At 43.3% G+C, this 24,508-nt stretch overlaps 1 protein-coding gene across 5 annotated transcripts in view; it reads left to right on the top strand.

Annotated features, from left to right (window-relative positions):
• LOC128327057 (uncharacterized) overlaps nt 1–24,508 on the top strand; it is a 143,339-nt gene that overhangs the window by 98,596 nt on the left and 20,235 nt on the right. For 3 of the 5 annotated variants that reach the window (XR_008308431.1, XR_008308433.1, XR_008308432.1), the window contains 2 exons: nt 13,361–13,554; nt 21,349–21,840. The gene's annotated coding sequence lies outside the window, so the exon portion shown is untranslated. Of the gene's footprint in view, nt 1–13,232; nt 13,555–18,784; nt 21,841–24,508 lie in introns of those variants that run through there. The other 2 variants (XM_053255195.1, XM_053255196.1) reach the window with 2 other exon arrangements.

Raw genomic sequence — 24,508 nt, 5'->3', positions numbered from 1 at the left:
GCTCAGTATTTTCTTCACAGACTGGCAGCGGCTTCTCCAAGGTTGCAGGCAGGAATCTTTCTCTGCCCTATCTTGGAGAGGCCAGGGAGGGAACTTGAAATCTTCTGCTCTTCCCAGAGTGGCTCCATCCCCTGAGGGGAATGTCTTGCAGTGTTCACACATCAAGTCTCCCATTCATATGCAACCAGGGCAGATCCTGCTTAGCTATGGGGACAAGTTATGCTTGCTACCACAAGACCAGCTCTCTCCTCTTTTCCTTGGGTGCTATCTTCCTAGGTATTTGTCCAGGCATTACCTTATCTCTATGTAACTTGGATGCATGGCTAATTGTGCTTATAAGCCTAACTACTGTATAGGCTAGACATACTTATTGTCTTCCCTTTCCCCAAGAGCCACCCAACTTGTTATGCTTGTGAGTTTTATTTGTTCTAGTACATTAAAATCTTGTTTTTATATGCAGGAAATTAACAGTGTATCATTCTGACTGATATTATTCATTGAAATATATTTATATATATAAACTATATACTAGTTTATTTACTTGGCATACAAACCTTTCAAGAGTAGAAATTTACAGTATCTGTGATGTGCTAATATTCTAAAACAGAGGGTCTACCTTACTGCTGTATGGGATTGCCTGTGTGTTTAACATATTAATAGTGATCCACAGCTGCATATTAATTTAATGTTTGTACAAATGTACTACAGTTTATCTTTGTAAAGAAAGAAACAACTAGATTTGAGCAATGAGATCTAGTGACAAATTAGGAGTGGTTATTTATTTATATTTATTAGAAACATTTAATATACCGCCCACTCTGAAGACTCTGGCAGTGTACAAAAACATGCAAAGCAAGACAGCATTAAAATTACATTCTAAATTAAAAACTAAAGTAACTAACAAAAGATTAAAAAACAAATAGGTAAACTACAGGGCAAAAGCCTGGCGAAAAAGAAAAGTCTTCAATAGGGATTTAAAAATCAATAAGGAAGGAGCTAAACAAATCTGAAGGGGAAGGGAGTTCCAGAGAAGTGGGGTAGCGACTGAAAAGGCCCTTTCACGGGTCCTAGTGCCCTGAATCTCTCGGAAATCAAGGACCGACAAAAGGGCCATCTGAGAAGAAGGACAGGATGTAACTGGATCGGAGAGGTGGGTCTGTAGGTAGACAGGCGCCAAATCCCGCAAGGCTTTGAAGGTCAAAACCGGGACCTTAAATTGAACTCAGAAGCGAATAGGCAACCAGTGCAATGACTGCAGGAGAGGTGTTACCCTGTCATATTTTCTGGCACCCATAAGTAGGTGAGCCACTGCATTCTGGACCCGTTGTAGCTTTCTGATCATCCTCAAAGGTAACCCTAGATAGAGAGCATTACAGTAATCTAAGCAGGAGATAATAAGGACAATGGGTCACTGTCATTAATGCCTGCCGATCAAGGTAAGGGCATAATTCGCGATTCAGATGAAGCTGGGCAAAAGCACATCTGGCTGCAGTCTCCACCTGCTGTTCAAGCAGGAGGTGCGAGTCCAAAAGGACTCCCAAATCATGAACAAGCTCCTTGGGGGGCAGCACCACCCCATCTAGAACAAGGTTCACATCCAGCTGTTGGCCGGTACAAGGGCTGAGTAAAAGTAGTTCAGTCTTAGTGGGATTCAGTCTGAGTTTATTTTGATTCATTCAGACCTTAACCAGCTTCCAGGCATCGAGTAAGCACAGAAACAGCACCCCCAGAATATTCAGATCCTTGTACAGACCAATCAATCCAGAATTTTCACTCAAGACACAAATGACCAGGTTCAAACTATCATACTTTGGATGCATTATACAAAAACCCAGCTCCCTTAAGAAGTCCATAATGCTGGGGAAAGTTGAAGGAAAGAGGATGATCAGCAGCAAGGTAGATAGACTAGATCAGGGGTTTTCAGCGTTGGGTCCCCAGATGTTATTGGACTTCAACTTCCATAATCCCCAGCCCCGGTGGCCTTTGGTTGTGAATTATGAGAGTTGAAGCCCAATAACATCTGGGGACCCAGTGTTGAGAATCCCTGGACTAGATTATGACAGCAGTGAATGCACCACTGAGAGACCTTAAAGGCCAAGATGAAGACAGATCATCCTGGAAAGAATCTATTCGTGTGGTCACTAAGAGTTGATACCGAATTGACAGCACTTAATCAATCAATCAATCAAATCAATCTCAGACCTAATCCCCATTCAGATGTTTAAAATTGTAATGCTACCATGTTCAGAGATCCAGCCCTGCCCTGTCACTCACCACCTCTCCCCATCGCTCATGACAAGCACTTGTCTGAAGAGGGACATGCCCTAAGCATGTAGTTAGTTCTACTCTAATTCAGATACATGTAAAGGCATGAGGGAAACTGGCAATTCTTCTCAACTTGGATTTTAATCAGATGTGAGGAATTCATGAGTAGGGATCAGCTTGAACTGCGATTCAAAGCAGGGTTCAAGCACTTTGAGGGAAACTAGGACGGGAACTCAAAGAGAAAGGAGAGCCTACCTTGCTCTCTGCCACCCCTTCCAGCTTCCTGCTGGGTCGGTGCATACCTCCAAATGCCCTGTGCGCCCTCAGCATGGGAGGGGGAATTTGTGTAGCCAGCATGGTGTTGCTGAAACTTACCAGAACATCTTGTTATGTTACGGCACTGGCGCGGTTACTGCCCTTCAGTATTCACTTCCCACACCTCTCCAGTAACATTTGAAACAAGATGTGGGAACAGCCAATGATACAATTACTTTCAAAACTACTGTTGCCCCCAGTGGGATGGAAATGCTGACATAGGCAGTAACTGGATAACTGACTCACCTGACATGATGGCTCAGATATAAAAGTTACTGGACTGGAATGAGATGGAATAATGGATGAGCAGCAACCATGATGTTCCTGTAATGAAAACCTTAGTGAAACAACTGTGGTTTTTCAGGTGCTTCACCTTAAAGCAATCTCACTTTGGAAGAAACTATACAGAGCAATTTCATACTCAATCCCATCTTTCCAACTCTATTGCTATTCAAAATATTAAGTGTTAGTCAAAAATCTCCTGAGGTATACTTAAACCAGAGTCAATAATACTTTGCCTTCAGCAAACATATGGCTGACTAAGATTACATTTTTCAACTAAGCCATTTATTTCTTAACCTTTGACAAATATGTAAGCATGAGAAGGTCTTTAGTGAGTGTGTTTATATTCAGGAGCATTCTAGGTGGTGGTGAGATCAGGATTGGTTATGCCTCCTGAAGTATGAGAGTTCTAGGCTATTTAAAATACTTTTAAAAAAGAATCCAAGCACTGGCTGACATTCAGATTAGCCCTCTGCCAATGCACCTGGTCTTTATGTTGTGCAACAAGGAGAGGGACAATTTTTGGCAGTCTTCCCTTCCCTCTGCAGCATCGAGGGCCTCCCAAAACTATGTCCCTCAGGAATGGCAGGGAGGACCCTCAGGAGGTAATTTCAGGAGGCACAGGTAGCTGTAGAGAAAAGGAGAGATTGCAAATAAAATAAAATAAAATAAAAATCCTCCCACCTCACACAGTGGAAAAACCTGGAGTGTTGACAGAGGGATTGTCTAAATATCCACTAAAACATTTATTTATAATCCCACAGCCATATTTCCTGAAGAGAGAGAACATTTTGTTTCTCTAATTCTTGTTTATATTTACGTATTGGACTCATCCAAAACTTCCCTCCCAATTTCTTCACCAGTTTTTCAGTCAGTAACACTGGGAGGCCACTTTTAGAATTTTTTCAGGGATCCCTGAAATTTTCTCAGGAGTGATTTTTACTCAGAATGATACTACATTGTGGTTAGTGCTGATCTGAACAGGCCCCTTGTTCAGTCAGTGAGAAGAGCTCATCTTCAGGAGTTTGGGGTGTGTTTTGGGGTGAGGACATCACATTCAATAATTCCCATGAGGGTGGACTACTGTTCTGTAGAGGTCTTTTTAAAAATTAAAAAACAAGTTGTTCTAGTAAGAACGAATCTGCCTACTTTCTTTCCGCGATCCCTACAACTGGACTAAATTTGGTCCCAATCGGTTAGGCGGTTCACATGTTAGACCGCTTGCTCCTCATACATTCATACATTTGCCATCTTGGAAGGGGGTGGATGACATAATCACAAACTATGCTTTTGAGGTGTTCCTTTGTGTCCCTACAACTGTGCCTGATTTGGTCCAACTCGGTTCCCACTTGCACCTCAAATGTTCATGTGACTGCCATCTTGAATCAGGTTAGATAACATGATTACAAACTATGCCCTTGAGCCAGCCCATGTGTCCCTACACACCTGTAGCAAATTTGGTTCAAATCGGTTAGGTGGTTCACAAGTTAGCCCAATTGTGCATCAAATGATCACATGTCCGCCACCTTTTATTGAGGTGGATGACCTCATAGCAAACCACACCATTGAGGTGTCACTCAGTAAAACTGTACCAAATTTGTTCAAATCACAAGTTAGGCCTCTTGCACCTCAAACATTCACGCTTCCACCATCTTGGATGGGGAAGGATGACATCATCACAAACTACATCACTGAGGTGTCCCTACGTATTACTCACAGCAACTATACCAAACTTGGTTCAATTTGGTTACATAGTCCACAAGCAGGCCACTTGCACCTCAAATGTTCACACGTCTACCACCTTGAATCAGGGTGGATGACATCATCACGAACTATGCCATTGAGGCATCCCTATGTGTGCCTACAGCTGTATCAGATTTGGTTCAAATCAGTTAGGTGGTTTACAAGTTAGCCCACTTGCACCTCAAATATTTGTGTCCTCCATCTTGAATCAAGATGGATGACATCATCACAAACTATGCCATTGAGGTGTCCCTGTGTGTCCCTCACTACAACTGTACCAAATTTGGTTCAAATTGATTAGACAGTCCACAAGTTAGCCCACTTGTGCCGCAAACACATCCACCACCTGGAATTGCAAACTGTGTCATTGTTGGGTCCCTATGTATCCCTACAACTGCACCCAATTTTGTTCATATTGGTCCAGACATTGCAAAGTTGATAGTGTGGGGAGGGTGGATACACAGACACACACACACTACCAGGTGATTTAATAAGCCTACTGGAAAATGGGCTTTAAAAAATACTGAATCTCTGTGGGTGGTGGTGGTGGTGGCGGCGGCGGCAGTGTTGGGAGCATTATCACTCATCCCAGCAGCTGAATCTGTATCAGCCACTATTTTCCCTAGCGTGCTCTGGGAATGACACTATGAGCTGGGTCTCACGATCAGTGAGACCCGGTTTGTAAAGGTGAGCGGGGAGAGCGGGCTAAGCTTGCTCTCTCCGCAGACAAGCAGGGCGGGAGCCCTGGGTGGCCAGATCAGCCGCCCACGTGACTGCTGGCTCTGTGACGGAGCTGGCGGGGGCTGGGGAGTTTGGGGGCCACACAGGTGCGAGTGTGCAGTACACAGGGCATACTAAGGAGACCCCCGAGCCAGGAGGCTGCTTTTCAGCCTCCCGCTGGGGGTCTACTCATGAGTAGCTGTGGTGCAGAGCCACACCATGGCTATTCACGATCCCAAAAACTGGGTTTGCAGAGTGCTCACTCCGCAAACCCAGTTTAAGGGGCGGGCTACTTGAGTGGGTTACCCACTCAAGAACCACCGGGCTCGCAGTCGAGCCTGGTGGTTCACACGATTGTAGGAAATCGGGCTAGCAGAGGCTAGCCCAATTTCCTACAATCGTGTGAATAGCATCTACATCTAACTCCCGGGAGGACAAAGGATGGTGTGTGTTTTGCGGGGGAGGGTCTGTCCCACCGTGACTTAGTATGCTGTTGTGAGGGATCACCTCGTTAAAGCAGTCCATGCAGACCAAACTACACTCCTGCTACACTGGTGGCTTGCTTCCCATGGCCATTCTCATGAGAGGGCCAGTCTACTGGGGAGGACCATGGGTGTGTGACCCTTAGATATTCCATCAAACTGCATGCTCACAAGTTGAGCTAACTCATCAAAGGGGCCTCCACTTGTGGGTGGGGTTCCCAATTCTCCATGGTAAAAAATAGAACAGAATCACTGCAACCCCCCTTCCCTGTGAAGCCTTGCACACATCCAAAAGAGATTTTGACACTCCATGTGTCAGAGCCGTGCCACATGTGTGTGGCATGGGGGAGAACACTGGGTACATAGAAAGATATTTAAAACCCATTTAAAATTCTTGGGCTAGGGTCTGTGTATGTAAAATAGCTGTGGCCACATAGGCTGGATTCAGATGTAACATGAAACCAGAATTAAATGGAGCAGAGGTTGGAACTCCAGTATATCTGAATGTGTGAAACCGTGCTTTTGTGGCAAAAGCAACCTGCTGTTTGGCTTGCCAAACTGCAGTTTGTACCTCTGGTCTGCACTCAGGTTTGCTGCCGAGACCTCTGGTTTGGCCATCAAAGGGTTATGTCCAAACCCGAATACCACCATAACCACAGTTTCATGTGCAAACCGAAGGTATAAACTGGAGTTTAGTGAGGAAAACAGCAGGTTGCTTTTCCCACAAAACTATGGTTTCATGCATTTGGACATACTGGAGTTCCAGCCTCTGCCCCATTTAACTCTGGTTTCATGTTCATCTGAATCCAGCCTATGTGGCCACAGCTATTTTCCATACGCAGACAGGGACAGCTCAGCTTTGTCAGTGCATCTCCAAGAGGCATTGAAATATACTTAAACCAGAATCTGGTCATGTGAAGAATGCTAGCCAAAGGGTGAATACTTTTAAAGGTTCCGTGAATGAGGTGCACACATGCAACTTCCTAAAAAAGGAAGGAACTAACATGGCTTTTAAAGCATGGCAATCAAGTTCCAGGATTTTGCTTCTTTGTATATTGGGATGGAATTGCTCCACAAATAGAATGGAGATGACATTCTTCTGCTAGCTAGAAACCTGAACTGGTTGGTTATTTTATTCAGATCAATGTGTGATTGATTTCTTCTTGGTGTTAATTGCTTCTTTAGGGTTACAAGGTCACAATGCTGTACTGACAGTAGAGGCAACAGGGACCTTTCCTGTCAGCATCTAGATTCTAGACCTAGCAACCTTGGCCATTTGTCTCTTTCTCTTCCCTGCCTACTTCCTTCCCCTATCTTTATATTTTATGCAATTTTGTTTTTTTAACTCTGTTATTCTATCACACATATTGGTCAGATCTCTGCTTTCCAGGCCCCTGCTATGTTTTCATAGCAGTTCAGTTCAGCTTGAATTGGGCCCGGTTCGAACTTGGTCCGGTTCTGCTTGACTGGCTGAGGCCAGTCTGGTTCAAACCTGAACAGCTCGATGTTGAGCCCAGCTCAAACTGAGCGGGCTCCCACACCCCTAATCTTAAATACTGTTAATCTTGTTCAGGAGGCACCACTCTGAGTCAGAGCTTGGAACTGAAATTTCTCCACAGTGAAATTTGAAAGAGAATTTCAGGGTTCCTCCCAAGAAGAAATATCTAAGAATTTTCTCATATGGTTTCTCCACATCCCCTTAGCTCTTTGTCTCAGTTCCCTGCCTGTTTCTTTAAGCCTCATTCTCTACCAACCTTTCCTTCCATTTTCCCTTTTCCAGGCCATTGCCCACTTAAGACTTCCTTCAAGTTCCTTGCCTTTCATCTCCCTGTCACTTTGCTTCCTACCTCCTGCAGCCTCTTCCCAGAACTCAGCTTCATAAGGCAGGCAAACTGAAAACTTTCCCTTCCCTCACAGAAGCTGGGCTGCAGGCTGGGTTTTGTACCCTGATCAGCTAAGCACTCTGAGCTATCAACATAGGAACATAGGAAGTTGCCATATACGGAGTCAGACCATTGGTCCATCTAGCTCAGTATTGTCTTTACAGACTGGCAGTGGCTTCTCCAAGGTTGCAGGCAGGAATCTCTCTCAGCCCTATCTTGGAGAAGCCAGGGAGGGAACTTGGAGCCTTCTGCTCTTCCCAGAGCGGCTTCATCCCCTGAGGGGAATCTCTTCCAGTGCTCACACATCAAGTCTCCCATTCAGATGCAACCAGGGCAGACCCTGCTTAGCTATGGGGACAAGTCATGCTGGCTACCACAAGACCAGCTCTCCTCATTGTCAAAGTCATTGTCAAAGGCTTCACTGCCACAAGGACAGTACAATATAGATTTTGGAAACATGAATCAGAAAAGGCCTTCACTTCCAATCCAGATTTGCCTTACCTGTACTTCTTCATTCTTGTGTTTTTGGTAACATGACAAAATATGAATATGAATATGATGAATATTTATATACTGCTTTTCAACAAAAGTTCCCAAAGCAGCTTACAAAAAAACAAAAAAACAAGTAAGTAAGTAAGTAAAAAGGCTCCCTGTCGCCAAAGGGCTTACAATCTAAAAAAAGAAACATAAGATAGATACCAGCAACAGCTACTGGAGGAGATGGATAGGTCCAGTTGCTCTCCTCCTGCTAAATAAAGAGAATCACCACTTTGAAAAGGTGCCTCTTTGCTCCGTTAGCAGGGGATAAAATAAAAGCATTGTACTTTCATTGACATTTATTCCCTGGCATCATTTTTGTCAAATTTGGCCACCTGGAAAGTGCTTTCTAGGCTCCCCTCATTGATAATCCAGTTAAAAATGGGTGTGAAAGGAGTGAGAGAATGTGATGTATTGACTGCCATCTTATAGCTTGGGCCTCATCCTGCTACTCCCTACTCCCTTTTCAAAGTGACTCTCTAACAAAGCTAGTTGCTGACAAGGATTGTGGATTGTGGGGATAGAAAATACAGGGCAATGCATATTCTTTTACTTCTCATGCACTTCCACAACTTTCTCCTGCCTTGATGAACTATATATATTCTTGGTGTGGTTGTTCCTTTCTCTGATTCATCTGTAACCAATTATCTCTGTTTTTATTAACAACCTTACTGAGAGGTAAACCTGGTAATAGGAAAATGATACATGACAACATCCAAGGTATAATCCAACTGCAAACCCTCAATATCCACAATCCCTCCCTCACAATAATTTGCAGCTTCCACAAGCACACCCTTCTCATTCCCTTTTCTTACAGTAACTATCACTGTATTTGCTAATGTGTTTCACTCTTTAAAATGCCCCACAACACAGCAAGTAGGAGACTATGATTGAACACCTCTTTGTATTCTTTGTCTTTTCATTGATATTTGCAACCATTGCTAATTTACTTTGTTCTCTGTGCTCGCCTGGTGAACCATTTACCTATTTTGGATCATTAATAAGGATTTAAAATAAGGATGTGTTTTAAGAGTGCTACCATAATTGTTTAAATAAGCACACCACAAATAGATACACAACACATTTATTTACAGTTTTTCTCCCCCTTCCCCCCCCCATTTAATTTTAGGGACACAAATGCTGGGACATCAAGTGTTATGTTCTTAAACATGATTGAGACAAAGATAAGCACCATTTGAAGCATATTTTATGCACATCCTTAAGTCTCCCACTGGCTGATGCACTGTATCATACTCTTTGAGGTCATTCATACAAACAAAAAGGGAGCTGTGTGTGCTCTCAATTTTTGGTGGTGTGGAAGCAAGGTAAATGGAAAACCTGGGTAGAAGTGATTATTTGGAAGCAAGGTAGGAGGGGAGTAGGGAAACCCAGGTTTTCCTCCTAACTTGCTTCCACACAACCAAAAATTGGGAGCACACACAGCTCCCAAACCTGGATAGAACACAGTTTTTGATTGTGTGAATGACCTCTTTGTGTTCTCTTTCTAATTCAGCTGAATCAATCAATGGTTGACATCTAGATTAAATTAAACTCCAGATTAAACTCCTGAGTAGACCTACAGATATTAAGCAGTCCTTTAGAGTAAGTCATGTAGTACTAGGGATGTGCAAGAATTGATTTTTTAAATTTGATTTGTGCCTGAATCGAATCACCCCCAATTTGTTTTGTTTCTGAATCTGTTCCCCCGAATCACCCCAGATTTGATTTGATTTGGAGTTGGATAGATTTGGACCACTTATAAAGGTCCTAGGGGCGCTAAACTTGGTGGAAGGGTAGGTCCCCACAGCTGCACCCTACCACCCATATTTCAAGGCAGTGAGGCACTTGATTAATGTTTAATGATTTTCTTTAGTTTTTACTGAATTTGTATATTTCTGCTATAGGAAATAATGGGGATTTGACGTTGTCCTATCCTAACCCTGAAATAGATCCCAAGCTTTCATTTTTTTAAAAAAGAAGCTAAGCTCTAGCCCTTGTAGAAGTGGAATTATAGAGCAAAATGTGCAGTCACTATTTCTGAAGTGTTTGGATTCTTTGGTGTATAATAACTTTTCCTCATAACGAAGCCCTATGAGGATTCATTGCACACCTTCATTTCTTCTGTTCATTTTGACTGCCATTAGACAGTGCCAACTGTCAACTACTATGTGTCAACTATACACACCCCACCTGCAAGGCAGTGGAGTACTCAGTTTATTTTTTAAGGAATTTTTGAAGTGTTTAGATTCTTTGGTATCTTCATTACACACCTTCATTTCTTCTGTACATTTTGATCCCACACTTTGCAGGTGGGGGTGGGGAACTAGTGGCATCCCATGTTCTAACTACACCCCAACCTGCAAGCCACTGGGTACTCGGTATATTTTTTAGGAATTTTTGAGGTGGTGTGTAATGAATCTTCATAGGGATTTATTATGCAGAAAGATTATTAGACACCAAAGAGTCTAAACACTTGAAAAAAAATTCCTAGAACATAAACTGAGTAGTATCCCACTGCCTTGTGGATGGGAAGGGAGTGTAGTTGGCACATGGCAATTGACAGTTGGCACTGTCCAAAGACAGTCAAAATGAATAGAAGAAATGAAAGTGTGAAATCAATCTTCATTGAGAGAAAAAATTATACACCAAAGAATCCAAACACTTGAAAAATAGTGGCTACACATTTTGCTCTATAATTCCACTTCTACAAGGACTAGAGCTTAGTTGTTTTTGTTTTTGTTTTTTAATAAAGTTGAGGGATCTGGGGGAATTAATAGGAGGATTCTGAATCTCAAATCGATGCAAATCAAATCTGGTGTGATTCAATTTGGACCCGAATCTAGCCAATGGACCACAGGGGTGATTTGTTCTGTCTCCAAATCACAGAAATAAGCTAGATTCGGGTACAAATCAATTTGTTCTCAAATTGATTTGCACATCCCTATGTAGTACTATTGAATAGTAGTGTTGAGTAACTTAGTCTGAATGCCAGCCATTAGCTGACATGATGTGCATGTCTAGTGTGAACGGGAGTGACTTGCTGACGGAGTAGACATGGAAGCAGCAACACCACTATAGAGAACAGGTACTAGGGCTAGAAATGTTAGCATGTTTCTTCCCATTGTAGTGAATGGAGGTGAAGTGTGGTAATGTCCCTAGTACTACTGCCCACACTCTACAGTGGCACATCTTCTTTCGTGTCTGCAGCAGTGGCTCCACAAGTCACTCCTATTCACATTAGACATGCACCACCATGTCAGCAATTGTGTTTAAGTATTTCATTAATCACTCCTTTAAAATGTAACTTTTTTATGATAATTGTGTTCTGTAAAAATATAAGGTGTTCGGGCATTATGGTATTTTTAATGTAGGCAATGAGATTAAAAATAACTTTCCAATCAACACACATTTAGTTTCTGTGCCATTTCGTTGAGAAGGAGCTATTATCTTCTTTTCATAGGACCATAATGCCACGCGTTTTAAGATGTCTACTTAATGGGTTGATTAGAAATTATACAGTTATTTAAAAACCATGCAAATAACAGCCTAAAAAGCTTTGATTGGTCGGGTTCCATCTTTGAAAATTAAATTTCAGTCTAAATAGAAGTAATCTGAATTAATTCATGCAGGGAAAGATGAGATGAAGAAAGACCATTGGGGGGCACAAACATGACTGGAAGTTTCAGAACAGAAGTGGATTATTTTTATTGTTGCTAGTGGCAGTGCCTTCTTTTCTTTTATGGAAAATGCCATGAGTTTGTGAGCTGTGATGGCAGCAGCACCCCAAATGCTTCTGTTTTTCTTGATGGCCAGCTCTTGTTGTCTAACATTTCCCCCTGCAAAATGTACCAGGCATGCCATAGTATCATTGAACTGGGACTTACCTTTTTAAAAAACCTGGAATGCACTGAGAATTACAATATGCCATAATATAGTAGCCCTGCTCAGATATTTTAAAAGAGGGAAAGGGATTCTGTACTCATGTAACAGAATTACTAACTTTCCCTTTCTGCCCCTTCTTCTCTGATGCTTAAACGCTGGTAATATAATTATTGGCTGTTTCAAATGATACTTCCCTCCGACGAACCAGATTAGACATGACCCAACTCCATACTGATGTTTTTCTTGGATTTTTTAATGTCCTCTCAGCACAATCCTTTATCACATGGGGAGGAGTTCATACAAACTGCCTCTCTACACATGGTGCAACCACAGTCTAAACTAGAACCCGGAGAGACTGTCCACACGAGCAGTCTTACCCAGGTTTGTACAGCCCTACCAAGGTAAGGCTGCTCATGCTGAGATCATGCCCAGTCCCTGTGCTGCTCCACCAAGTAGCCTGAGGTTTCCCCCCTGACAATTAGCAAGGTAGAAGGGTGCAAGTGCTCCCTTCCAACCCGGTCTACCCCTGCAATCCAAGAAGACACAGAGTCAGGAGGCTAGAGCACCTGGCTGTGGTGAAATCCCCAATGCACATTGCTCCTTGCATGGTGCATTGTGGGATTTCTGGAGGCTGGGCTGCATTTTCCCAGCCTCCAGAAGATCATGCTGCTCGCTGCAGCAGTGATGGTGTGTGCATCCGAGTGGTGCGGTGAGAGGGTTGCCTGAGTTGTGAGAGGGAAAGTAAGTATAATCCTGCCTTCGGCCCCAGCCCTCCCTAGCCCCAGGGATTTTGGTCATGTCAACAATCTTGGAGCATGTGTAGAGCAGTGGTTCAAACAAGCTGACCCCCATGTCATAAAGAAGTGCACTGGGAGGGCTTCAGGATGTCTGAGAAAGATGCCACGATGGACATACTCTCAGCACATCCCCCTTCTTAATTGCATGGGCTGGCTTGAGATGGGAAAGTGTCATTCAAACTAGCCCCATGTAGTTTTTTCCAAGGCCACTCTGACCAATGTTCTTTCTAATTTGTTTCATCTGTCTGTGGAATGAGTTTTATTCTGGGCAGCAGTATCAAAACAGTGTGTGCGCATCTGCATTCAGAGTGAGGCCTTCTTGATTCAACCTGAGTGGGATCTAAAATTAACAGAGCAGACATCAAAAAACATTTGAGAGTGTGCGCACACACATGCCTTAGAGGAAACACTGACCCTGACATCCTCAACAATCTGGGAAGTTTTCATTTTTCAGTGTGTTTCAGATGCCAGCATGGAGTAACAAAGGGAGGAAGAGGAGGTGGATGAGGAAAAGAGGAAAAGGGAAAAGAGACAGACAGACAGAAAGAGAAGATTACAACAACTTTCCTACCCCTCCCATTGTCATTGTCAAAGCTGAAAAAGTAGCAACTGACAGCTGCGTTGCAGCTAGATGTAAGTGGCTGCAAGGTCAGTAGAAATTCTTTTCTAGCTTTGATTAATATTTGAGTCAAAAAAAGAAGTCAGGGATTTTAATGCTTGCCTCATTTTTAAAATGAGTATTATGAGTTATTGAAGTTTATATTCCATGCCAAGGAATTATGAAGCTCAGTGGCATTTCTACTTCCTGTCTGGAGCCATTTTGAATGAGGCAGTATTCCTCTGCATTATTAACAACAAATAGTATTTTATATATGCAAAGTTATTTATTGACTTATTCCATTCCTTCATATAGCCAGCTTGTAAGGTATGTCATTAATATTCCAATTTTACCGATGGGAACTGAAGCTGAAATAATGTGATTTACCCAAGCTTCAAGGGTGACTCAGTATACTGGAGTATAAACTTTTCTTGAATAGTAAAACTACTAAGACACACTGCACGGTATCCTAACGCGTTTTTCTTTTCAGATACATTTTGTTTGTTCAAGAGAGGGTTATACAGTTTTTGTTGCATGCAGAAGGTTCCTAGTTCCCTCCCTGGCAGCAACTCCAAGATAGGGCTGAGAGAGACTCCTGTCTGCAGCCTTGGAGGAGCCGCTGCCAGTCTGAGTAGACAATACTGAGCTAGATAGACCAATGGTCTGACTAAGTAGAAGGCAGCTTCCTATATTCCTATCCCCCTTCCCTCTGTTCCTTAGAGATTGGGAGATCCTAAGGAGCCAATTTTCAGGTGCTGCAGAGGGCTGCAGATAAAAGAGCTCAGCGAAATCCCCCCCCCCCGGGTGCAAACAGAACTTTTGCAAATGGAAGCAATTCTTAGAGTGAGCCCAATCTCACTAAGGAGGTAAAAGCCAAAGTGTGCCATTGAGTCGGTGTCAACTCCTGGTGACCACAGAGTCCTGTGGTTGTCTTTGATAGAATATATGAGGGGTTTACCATTGCCATCTCCTGCACAGTATGAGATGATGCCTTTCAGCATCTTTCTATATCGCTGCTGCCCAATATACGTACTCCTCTCAAAATCCCTTCCCAATCTGCTCACTGAATTTTTTTCACTCAGCACACAATTAATTCATGACAGTCATGGTCACAAAAAGTAGTGATGACACTAGCAGCTTAGACTCCATTTAAAGGAAAAGAGAAATTCATGAAGAATAGATTCACCAAAGGCTGCTAGCCATGAAAGCTGAGAATGAAAGCTCCATGTTTAGAGGCAGTAATATATCCATGACTACCATAAGAACTTAAGAACAGCCCGCCTCTTTAGTCCAACATTGCGTTTCACACAGTGGCCCACCAGATGCTTCTCAGAAGTCCACAGGCAAGAGCTGAGGCCAATAAAACATATTGTTTGTTTTGACTTTTGTAAACCGCCTTGGGGTTGTCTTTTAATTAAAGGCGGTATATAAATGCAACAATAAATAAATTAATAAAATGCCCTCTGTCCTGCTGTTACTCCCCTGCAACTGGTATTTAGAGGCATCTTGAATCTGAGGCTGGAGGTGGCCTATAGTAGGCCACCAGTCTAGTAGCCATTGATAGCCAATTTCTCCAAGAATTTGTCTAAGCTCCTTTTAAAGCCAACCAAGGTAGTGGCCATCACCACATCCCGTGGCAGAGAATTCCATAGATCAATTATGCACTGTGTGAAAAAGTACTTCATTTTGTCGGTCCTAAATAGGGGTGTGTCCGAACCGGTCCGGAGGCCATTGTAAAGGCCTCCGAACTCTCCAGACCGGTTCGGACCTGGCCGGTCCGGTCCGGGTGGAGGGGGTTCCTTTAAGGGCGGGGAGGGTTTACTTACCCCTCCCGCCGCTTTGCCCCCTCCATCACCCGTATTTTGTGTAGAAATTGGGGAGGCAGGAAACCAGCCGCCCCCCGGCGCCCGGATTAGGGGCCAAATCGGCCCAAACTACTGCCACGGCCGCCAACCACCCACCCAACACAAGGCCCGATTTCGGGCCAAGGAAGCCAACCCCAAACGGCCGATGATGGGCCAAACCGGCCCAAACTACTGCCACCGCCGCTGCCCGCCCACCCACCCTCCCAGCCGCCCGAGTCCTCACCTAAACAAGGCCCGCATCAGTTGGGCCGATCAGGGCCCCACAATTCAAAACGGGGAGGAGCTCGCAAACAGAGCTCCTCTCTCTGCAAAGTCTCAGTCGCTACTGAGGCTTTGCGCGCAAAGGACGCCTGGGAGTTCCGCCGGAGGCCCGGTCTACCCGGCCTCGTCCCGGCGGGTAGACCGGGCCTCCGGCGGAACTCCCAGGCGTCCTTTGCGCGCAAAGCCTCAGTAGCGACTGAGACTTTGCAGAGAGAGGAGCTCTGTTTGCGAGCTCCTCTCCGTTTTGAATTGTGGGGCCCTGATCGGCCCAACTGATGTGGGCCTTGTTTAGGTGAGGACTCGGGCGGCTGGGAGGGTGGGTGGGCGGGCGGCGGCGGCGGCAGTAGTTTGGGCCGGTTTGGCCCATCATCGGCCGTTTGGGGTTGGCTTCCTTAGCCCGAAATTGGGCCTTGTGTTGGGTGGGTGGTTGGCGGCCGTGGCCGCGGCAGTAGTTTGGGCCAATTTGGCCCCTAATCGGGGCGCGGGGGGGCGGCTGGTTTCCTGCCGCCCCAATTTCTACACAAAATACGGGTGCCAAGCTGGAAAGCGGCGGGAGGGGTAAGTAAACCCTCTCGCCGCTCTTAAAGAAACCCCCCCACCCAGTGCCGGACCGCAGTTGGCGGTTCCGTGCACACCCCTAGTCCTAAATTTCCTGGTCTTCAGTTTCATGGGGAAACCCCTGGTTCTAGTGTTGTAGGAAAGGGAGAAAAATTTATCTCTATCCACTCGCTCTAATTCAAGCATAATTTAATATACTTTGATCATGTGTCTGTGTAGTTGCCTCTTTTCCAAAATAAAAAGCCCTAGATGTTGTAGCCTAAGCCTTGCCTCATAAGGAAGATGCTCCAGGCCCCTGATCATCTTGGTTGCCCTCTTCTGCATCTTTGCCTTTTCTACAATGTCTTTCCTAAGGTACAGTGACCAGAACTGTATGCAGACTCCAAATGTGGCCACACAATAGATTTGCATAAGGGCATGATAAGATTAACATTTTTATTTTCATTCCTCTTCCTAATGATCCCTAGCATGGAATTGGCCTTTGTCACAGCTGCCGCGCACTGAGTCAACACTTTCAACGAGCTGTCCACTACAGCCCCAGGTTCTCTCTCCTGGTCAGTCACCAACAGCTTATATCCCATCAGCATATATGTGAAGTTGGGTTTTTTTGCCCCAATATGCATCACTTAACACTTGCCAACATTGAACCGCATCTGCCGTTTTGTTGCTTAGTTCCCTGGCTTGGAGAGATCCTTTTGGAGCTCCTCACAATCTGATTTAGATTTCTCTACCCTAAATAGTTTAGTGTTATCTGAACATTTGGCCACTTCGCTGCTTACCCCAACTCCTAGATCATTTATGAACAAGTTAGAGAGCACTGGTCCCAGTACAGATCCCTGGGGATCTTGCATTAGACTTCTGATCATAGGGACAAGTTACATATTTTTTCTGGGAGCTCTAGCATTGTCCTTCAGCATTGCCTACTCTGACTGGCAGAGGTGCTCCAGGACACCAGGCAGTATTTGGAATTCTCCCTCAGGGTTCATGATCTCTCTCTCTCTCTCTCTCTCTCTCTCTCTCTCTCTCCCTCTCCCTCTCCCTCTCCCTCTCCCTCTCTCTTCATCTCTCTCAGATTGCAGGGGAGGGTGTTGCTTCAATCACTGCCTCTTCCTGCTGGACTACACTTCTCCTAGTCTGGCCTTCAATCCCACCTCACCACTGTACAGCGGGCATGTGGTTGTAGACTACCCTTTGTCATTTGACAAGCTCTAATCCCTGCCCCCCCCCCCCCGAGCTGTATCCTAGTAGGAGAAATGGGAAAAGACCAGAGATGTATTGTAGGGGTGTGCACAAAACCGGGTTGCCTGCTTTGGTTCTAGTCTGAACCAGACTCAGTCTGGACTGGGCATATTTGGTTTGGCACCCCTGAATACCCCCCGCTTCAGTTCAGTTCAGGTGGGTTCGTGAGTTTAATTTTTTTTAAAACTTTCAAAAATTAAATTTTACTTACTGCCACCTGGGGGCTTAGATTTGGCCACAGGGTGCTGGTGTCTCCAAAAGTCCCCCCCTCCACTTCCATTTATGTACAAATCACTCAGTTCAGGCAGTCTTTGGCTTGTTTTGGGCCTGCCCTCAATTGCAGTGGCCATTTTGGAGGCTGCCACAACATGTTACAGTTGCTGCTGTTGTGATCCTTTTGGCTTTGTACTGCTGGCTAAAATCCCTGCTTCTGCGAGGTCAGATGCTTCAAAATGCTTTGATTGTTCCATACACTAGGTCTGACATTGTGAGAGGGATTAGTTTCCCATTTCATTTTTTATTGTGAACCCGTTTGGGACAGGGAACCATCTTTTGCTATATGAACTGCTTTGATACCATGTTGTTGAAAAGTGGTATATAAATATTCTAAATCATAATGTAGACTGAATGGAATGTTACATCACTGCAGCATTGATACGTGATAGCAAAGTTCAGACTTTTCAGTGAATATTGAGAAGCAGTTACTGAACTGGTTTCTTGCAATAGTTCAAAAAACTTTTACACTGAATTGCTTTCAAGGATGGTTACGTTAACAGACACTTTTGTAGTTTCTCAAGGTTGTGGTAAGCAGTTGAAGCCTTCAGATATGAATAATTTTGATGCTGCAGTGGAGTGGGATGAAACAAATAAAAATGTTATGGGAGTATTTTTTTAAAAACCTAACCAGCACAAGTGGAAGTTGAAAACTATTGATGAGGTGCTGAAATTTGCCATGCTGAACTCCATGTGAATGAAAATTGATCTTTCCCCCCCATTGCATTTGAGTTAAAAAAAGATTTTTCAAGTTAAAATGAAATTCTTCAGACCAGCAGTATAATAGATTTCATTGTTCTTAGAATGGGACACCAATTTATTTATGAGCTTGTTTTGTATTAGCATATACTTCTCTTTTTTTGTACAAAGTATTCAGAACAAAATCTGAAATGCTCCAGACAGGAGACAGTGGCATGTTGTAACCTTCCTGCTCACAGAAAGTAAAATAATAATAATAATAATAATAATAATAATAATAATAATAATAATAATAATAATAATAATAATATTTATAAGAGAACATGTTGCTTTTCCATTGGATGTGCAATTCTTTTATAATTTATACTTTGATTTCCTTTGCGACTGCCTTTATTGCACAATAATATTCACTTCAGTAGATGTTATTCAACTGTTGCTCATGCATGGAGAAACTAAATGATCAAAAATACTGAAGGTGTTTCAATTTCTTTTTTCATAATTTCTTTTTTATGGTGGAATTTATTTTGCTTTTCTAAGTTCGGGAACAAAAGAGAAAAGCAATTTCAAACAGCATAATATGTTTGCATTAGGCCAAATAGTCTCCTCTGTTTTGATTTCACTTAATGGTTTCCAAAACAGACAACTTTACATCTCCCAAAGTAAGTCTATTTGATGGTTCGTAGTGTTTGCCAAGTACTTCTCAGAATCTTTTCATCTCAACATTGATTTTTCCCCTTTTCAATGGGCACTCATTTCTGCCTTATAACTAAATCCCTTTCTTTATAAACCTCCTCTTGGGTAATTTATAATAACAAAACCATGAAAAGATTACATCAGATGTCGCTTGCTGGATTAGCCAAAATGCATATGGTCCTTGCCTCTAGTGGCACACCTCTCTTGTTCAGTCTCCTAAATTTGCTTTGAATTAATTTCATACTGCCTAAAACATAGTCAAAATTACAAAAGGTTCATATGCCATTGTCTCTGTTCAGAGCCAAATAAGCACATGGTGCTCTCTAACCTGAAACAAATTCCATATTCACTTCCATTAAAATGAGAAATCCATTCACGTATCCTTTTGAGTGAGCAGAGGCTCCACATCTATTGTAATGCAAAGAAGCCCATGCTGTCAGGGAGCAGCATGTGCATACTGGAATCCCTGTATCTGAGAAAGATAATTGGATTAGGCCAAGTGGCTTGGATTCTTCAACCAAGTACAGAGTTCAGCAATGGTTGTGAGGCTTAGATTCCACTTTCCCTGTTTTTTGCTTTCTTCAAATTTTTACATTTTGATGTGTTCAGGTTTTTATGACTTTATATGTTATCTGCTCTGAGTTTATTTTCTAATGATCAAGCAGGATATCAGATTTTACAATAGAATAATAAATAAACCACATAAACCTTACCTTTAACACAATGGCCACATTAGGACATAACACACCCGCAGTTCCGCCCTCCACCCTGTGGAGTTACCTGTCCCCATTCGGACTTAACCGGCGGGGACCCCTACTGCAGTCAGGGAGACTGTAGAAAGGAGGGAGAACTGGCTGTGTTGGCTCCTTTCTGGGATGAAGGAAGCCAACACAGCTGTTTGTTTGTTTGTTTGTTTGTTTGTTTGTTTGTTTGTTTGTTTGTTTGATTTCTATACCCTCCCTTCCAAAAATGGCTCAAGGCAGTTTACACAGAGAAATAACAAATAAATAAGATGGATCCCTGTCCCCAAAGAGTTCACAATCTAAAAATTGTAGATGAGTGGCGGGAGCTTCCTCCCTTAACTCCAGTGAAAACACAGTATACCATTTGGATGTAACGCTGCCAGAGAACAATCTCAGGTAGGTGCGGCGAAACCCACTACAAACCGCAGGTTCAAACTGGAGTTTCGGGAAGGAAACCTCAGGTTGCTTTTGGGTCCGAACCACAGTTCCATGCATTCAGACATACAAAATGTTAAACCAAAGGCTCCTTCAACTCCGGTTTCTCATTACATGTCAATGGGGCCAATAAGGGATGTGGCATAAAGGAGAAGAACTCTGAAGTAGCATCTGTTTCAGGAATTGTATAATCTATGAGAATTGGTGTGGATTTTTAATGCAAGATGATCCTACATGCATGAATTACTTTATTTGAGGCCATTATTGGCAGTCATGTCCCGGTGCATGTACACACATTGCAATATATATGCAAGAATGGAACTTTCTCCTAACCTTAAGTGAGTTCCATGTAAGAATTTGTTAACATGTGAATAAGCCCTCATTTCCACAAAGAAACATTTTTAGAGTCTATAGAGTGTCATAGCATCTTAAAGACTACCAGGTTTTTTTGTGTTTTCTTGGTGGCATAAGCTTTGGTAAGCCACAATAAATCAATTTTACTGCTTTCTCCTTTATAAGTCACAATATTCTTTAACTACTCTTTAACTTTGGCATGCCTTCAACTCCTGCCTGTGGCTTCCAGCGGCATCTGGTGGGCCACTGTGCGAAACAGGATGCTGGACTAGATGGGCCTTGGGCCGGATCCAGCAGGGCTTATGTTCTTATGTAACTGTGCCACAAGATTCTTTGTTGATTTGCTGCAACAGACGAACATGGCTACATTTCTGGAAATGTTTAGATATGGATTTTCTAATTTAAAAAATAAATTTCTAGACCTCACATTTGTTCCAATACGAGTGTGGATCTCACCTCCTGCCACCCGCGCTTCATTGAACATGTCCTCTTTCTAAAGTGTATGCTTCAGTGAATATGTGTGTTTGAGCTTGGTTTCTTTTTATTTACTGCTATGATTTTATTCAATGACAACAGGTTTAGATAGGTGTATTTTTGTCTTTACTACACACACAAACACACACACACCCCATGTTCCACACTTGCCAACTCTATGCTTCTATTTATATAGGGCTTTGCTATCTCTCTCATCCTATTTTTGTTTTCTGCCTGCAAATAATTATAGACAAATCCCCCAGGAAGTTCTCATGTACAAGCCTTTCTACAGTGATCTTTAGCTGCGCAAGAGCATGGCAGAGCTTTGTGTCTGCATCCTGTTCTACTCTGCCAAGCAAAAGCTCAGGTTTGTACATATCTGCATCTGCTGCTCTTTCTCCTCCCTTCTCAGAAGGGCCAGCCATAATTGTGCATATTAGCAAAGGTCAAGATGCAGATTGAAGTACATCCATTCAGTCTTCCAACATAATAAATGATTTTGCTAGAATAATAGTTGTTTACAGGGACCCAGAGCATTTGTTAAATTTTGATCTGCTTTTTGCCAGCTTAAAAAAAAAAAATCAAAAACTTTACTTCTTTAATAAAAGCACTCTTGAGTCTCTGGGAGTTAGATTGATTATATTGTGCCAGTTCCAACTATACTTGCCCACCCATGAAATTAAGAAAAGGGACAGACCAAGAGTTTGCCCATTCTGACATCTTCCATGGATGTCCTGACACCCTCCTGACACATCCTTTTATTGCATGGAGGGCTGTTCTTCCAAATGGCCTCTCTACATGTGTTCCAAATAATTGTTCTAAATAAGCATTTGGAGTGTGCATAGAATGGTTATTCAAATGAACAGACTCCTTCAATATGAAAAAGGAACATACCAGGAGGGTATTGGAATGTCCACAGGTGACATCATGATGGGTGCATTCTCAGCATGTCCCCTTCCTAATAGTGTGGGCCAGTAAGATATTGTCCAGAGAGACCCATTGTCATATCAATTTGATTTTTATTTTCTGCTGCTTTCTAATATATAGAGATTCCTCCACCCCATTTTAAGGTATATGCCAATTTGAGTATTTCCTTTTCTGAACATTGATTAGAACGTCAACTAACTTAGGGCTGGTTCACCCAGGTAGCATGGATGAATGATGTAACAGTGTCATGCTCACATTTGTTCATGAGGATGAACTGGCAGCAAACCAGAAAACTACACATGATTTCTGTATTTTATACAATCATGGAAACTCCAAAAGGAAGTACTTTTCATCATCATTGCCCCTCCTTGCTCTGCAAAGTTGCACTGTTGCACTTCAGCTTGTTATAACATAGGGATTCTGATAGGAAAATCATTTCTGCATATGGCCTAGCATTGCTATGCTTGCAGCCAATCCATGGACTTTCTGCCTGGCTGTGAACCTCAGTGAAGGTTGACCCAACATCACTGCTGCACATTCTATTCTAAATCAAATAGAGTTAGGTCAAAACTTCCTAAAAATATATTTTAATCTCAGCTGGAGGGGATCAGTGGGTTCTCAAAATTGTGCTGTCCCAATTCAACCTTTTCACTGTCACTGCTATCTGGTTCAATCAATCAATCAAAGTTTATTACGGTCTATGACCAGCACAACAAGGGGGAGAAAATACAATTAAAATATAAATAAATTTTAAAAAACAACAAGAAGTCAACAGTCTAACCCATCAATAATGTTATAACTGAAAGGTTATAGAGCAGCACTAGAACTGTTAATTAAAAACTGATGCAATCTTCGAGCTGCTGCACAAAAACCCACCAGTTTCCGAGTAATGGCAGGTATGCTGTCCTCAAGCAGGAAAGCCACTTGTTGGCTACGCGAATTTCCTGGGAAACGAGCCAACAGTGGAGATATTAGTTCTAAATGTAAGTCCCTATAAAAGGAGCAATAAAGCAAAACATGTTCGATTGTTTCAACTTCCCCATCACCACAGGGGCATAGACGCTCCGCATAAGGAGTCCCACTGTAGCAACCTTCAAGGACAGCGGAGGGAAGGCATCTACATCTGGCCTGTGTGAAAGCCAACCTATATCTGGGGATATCTAATTGTTGCAGATAAGATAAAGGAGCAACAAGGTACCTTGTGGTATTGTTACAATAGAAACCCGGAGACTTAGATAAATCTTCCTGCCGCTGTACGTAGTTTGGAAACTTTGGTTAGTTCAAACTGCGGGAGCCAGACTGGTCTCCGGGGCAACCCGGAGAGACCATATTATGCCTGTCTTGAAACAGTTGCACTGGCTGCCAATATGTTTCTGGGCAAAATACAAAGAGCTGGTTGTTACCTTTAAAGCCCTGAATGGCTTGAGTCCAGGCTACCTTAGGGAGCACCTTCTTCTGTATGATCCCCATTGCACCTTGAGGTCATCTGGAGAGATCCATCTCCAGTTACCACCAGTTTGTCTGGTGGTGACTCAGAACCGGGCCTTGACCCCACACCCCAAGAAGACATGAGACATGAAGATGTTGGTGAAAATAAGGGTCACAATTTATTTATCAAATTCAAACGTAATGTTAAATAAAGAACAGGCATTGGCTCTCAACCCCTACAGTGTGGTATCTAGAGGCATGCATCCTCAGGGCATGTCTTGCCTGTAGCGTAGGGCGATGCACCTTGGCTCCAGGCAGATCCCAATGCTCTAAAGCAGTAGCTGCCCATCCTAGCGAACCTAAGGTCAAGCCTCTGCCATAGCAGCACCCACTGGCAGCCGCTCAGTATGTCCGGGAAGCTTAGCCTGACAGAGTAGATCAGAGTAGGCCAGAGTTCCCTGAGCTGCGCAGCATCTTGGGAATTGACCTGGCCAATCTATAGTCAAATGCTTACCTGAACGTGCTCACCAAATTCAGATGTTCTCCCCAACCGCACTGTACCTGCCAAATGGTGTCCAGTAAACGTGACCTTGCTAAGTAACTAACTAAGTACAGTCAGGAGCAGGCAAAAAAGAATGCGCACAACTGGCCAATCAGGTGAACACCCAAATAATTCCTTCCCGGCCCCAAAAGGCGACCAGCTAAGCCCAGACTGTACCTAGGGATGGGAGGGAGGATGCCTGCAAAGAGCGGACTAAGGAAGTTGGATGCCCAAGCTGACCACATGGCCATAGCCACACACCCAACATGGGCCAGGCAGCCAATAGGCTTTGCCTGAGCCTTGTGGCTCTTGGAAGGGCGTTGGGGCATGCCGCCCTTTTGGGTGGTGAACAGCCTGATTCTCTATAGCTGCTCATGGCCTGTGGAATGCCCTCCTAGCAGATATCCACAGTTTAGGCTTACTGTTGGCCTTTAAGGAAAATACTTACTTGTTTGGCCTGGCCTTCCAAGGTTTTAAAATTGTTTTAAAGTGTTTTAATTGGTTTTAAAATTGT

The sequence above is a fragment of the Hemicordylus capensis genome, chromosome 5, assembly GCF_027244095.1.
Source record: "Hemicordylus capensis ecotype Gifberg chromosome 5, rHemCap1.1.pri, whole genome shotgun sequence".
Lineage (NCBI taxonomy): Eukaryota > Metazoa > Chordata > Lepidosauria > Squamata > Cordylidae > Hemicordylus > Hemicordylus capensis.
This window is presented reverse-complemented; position numbering and strand designations above follow the sequence as displayed.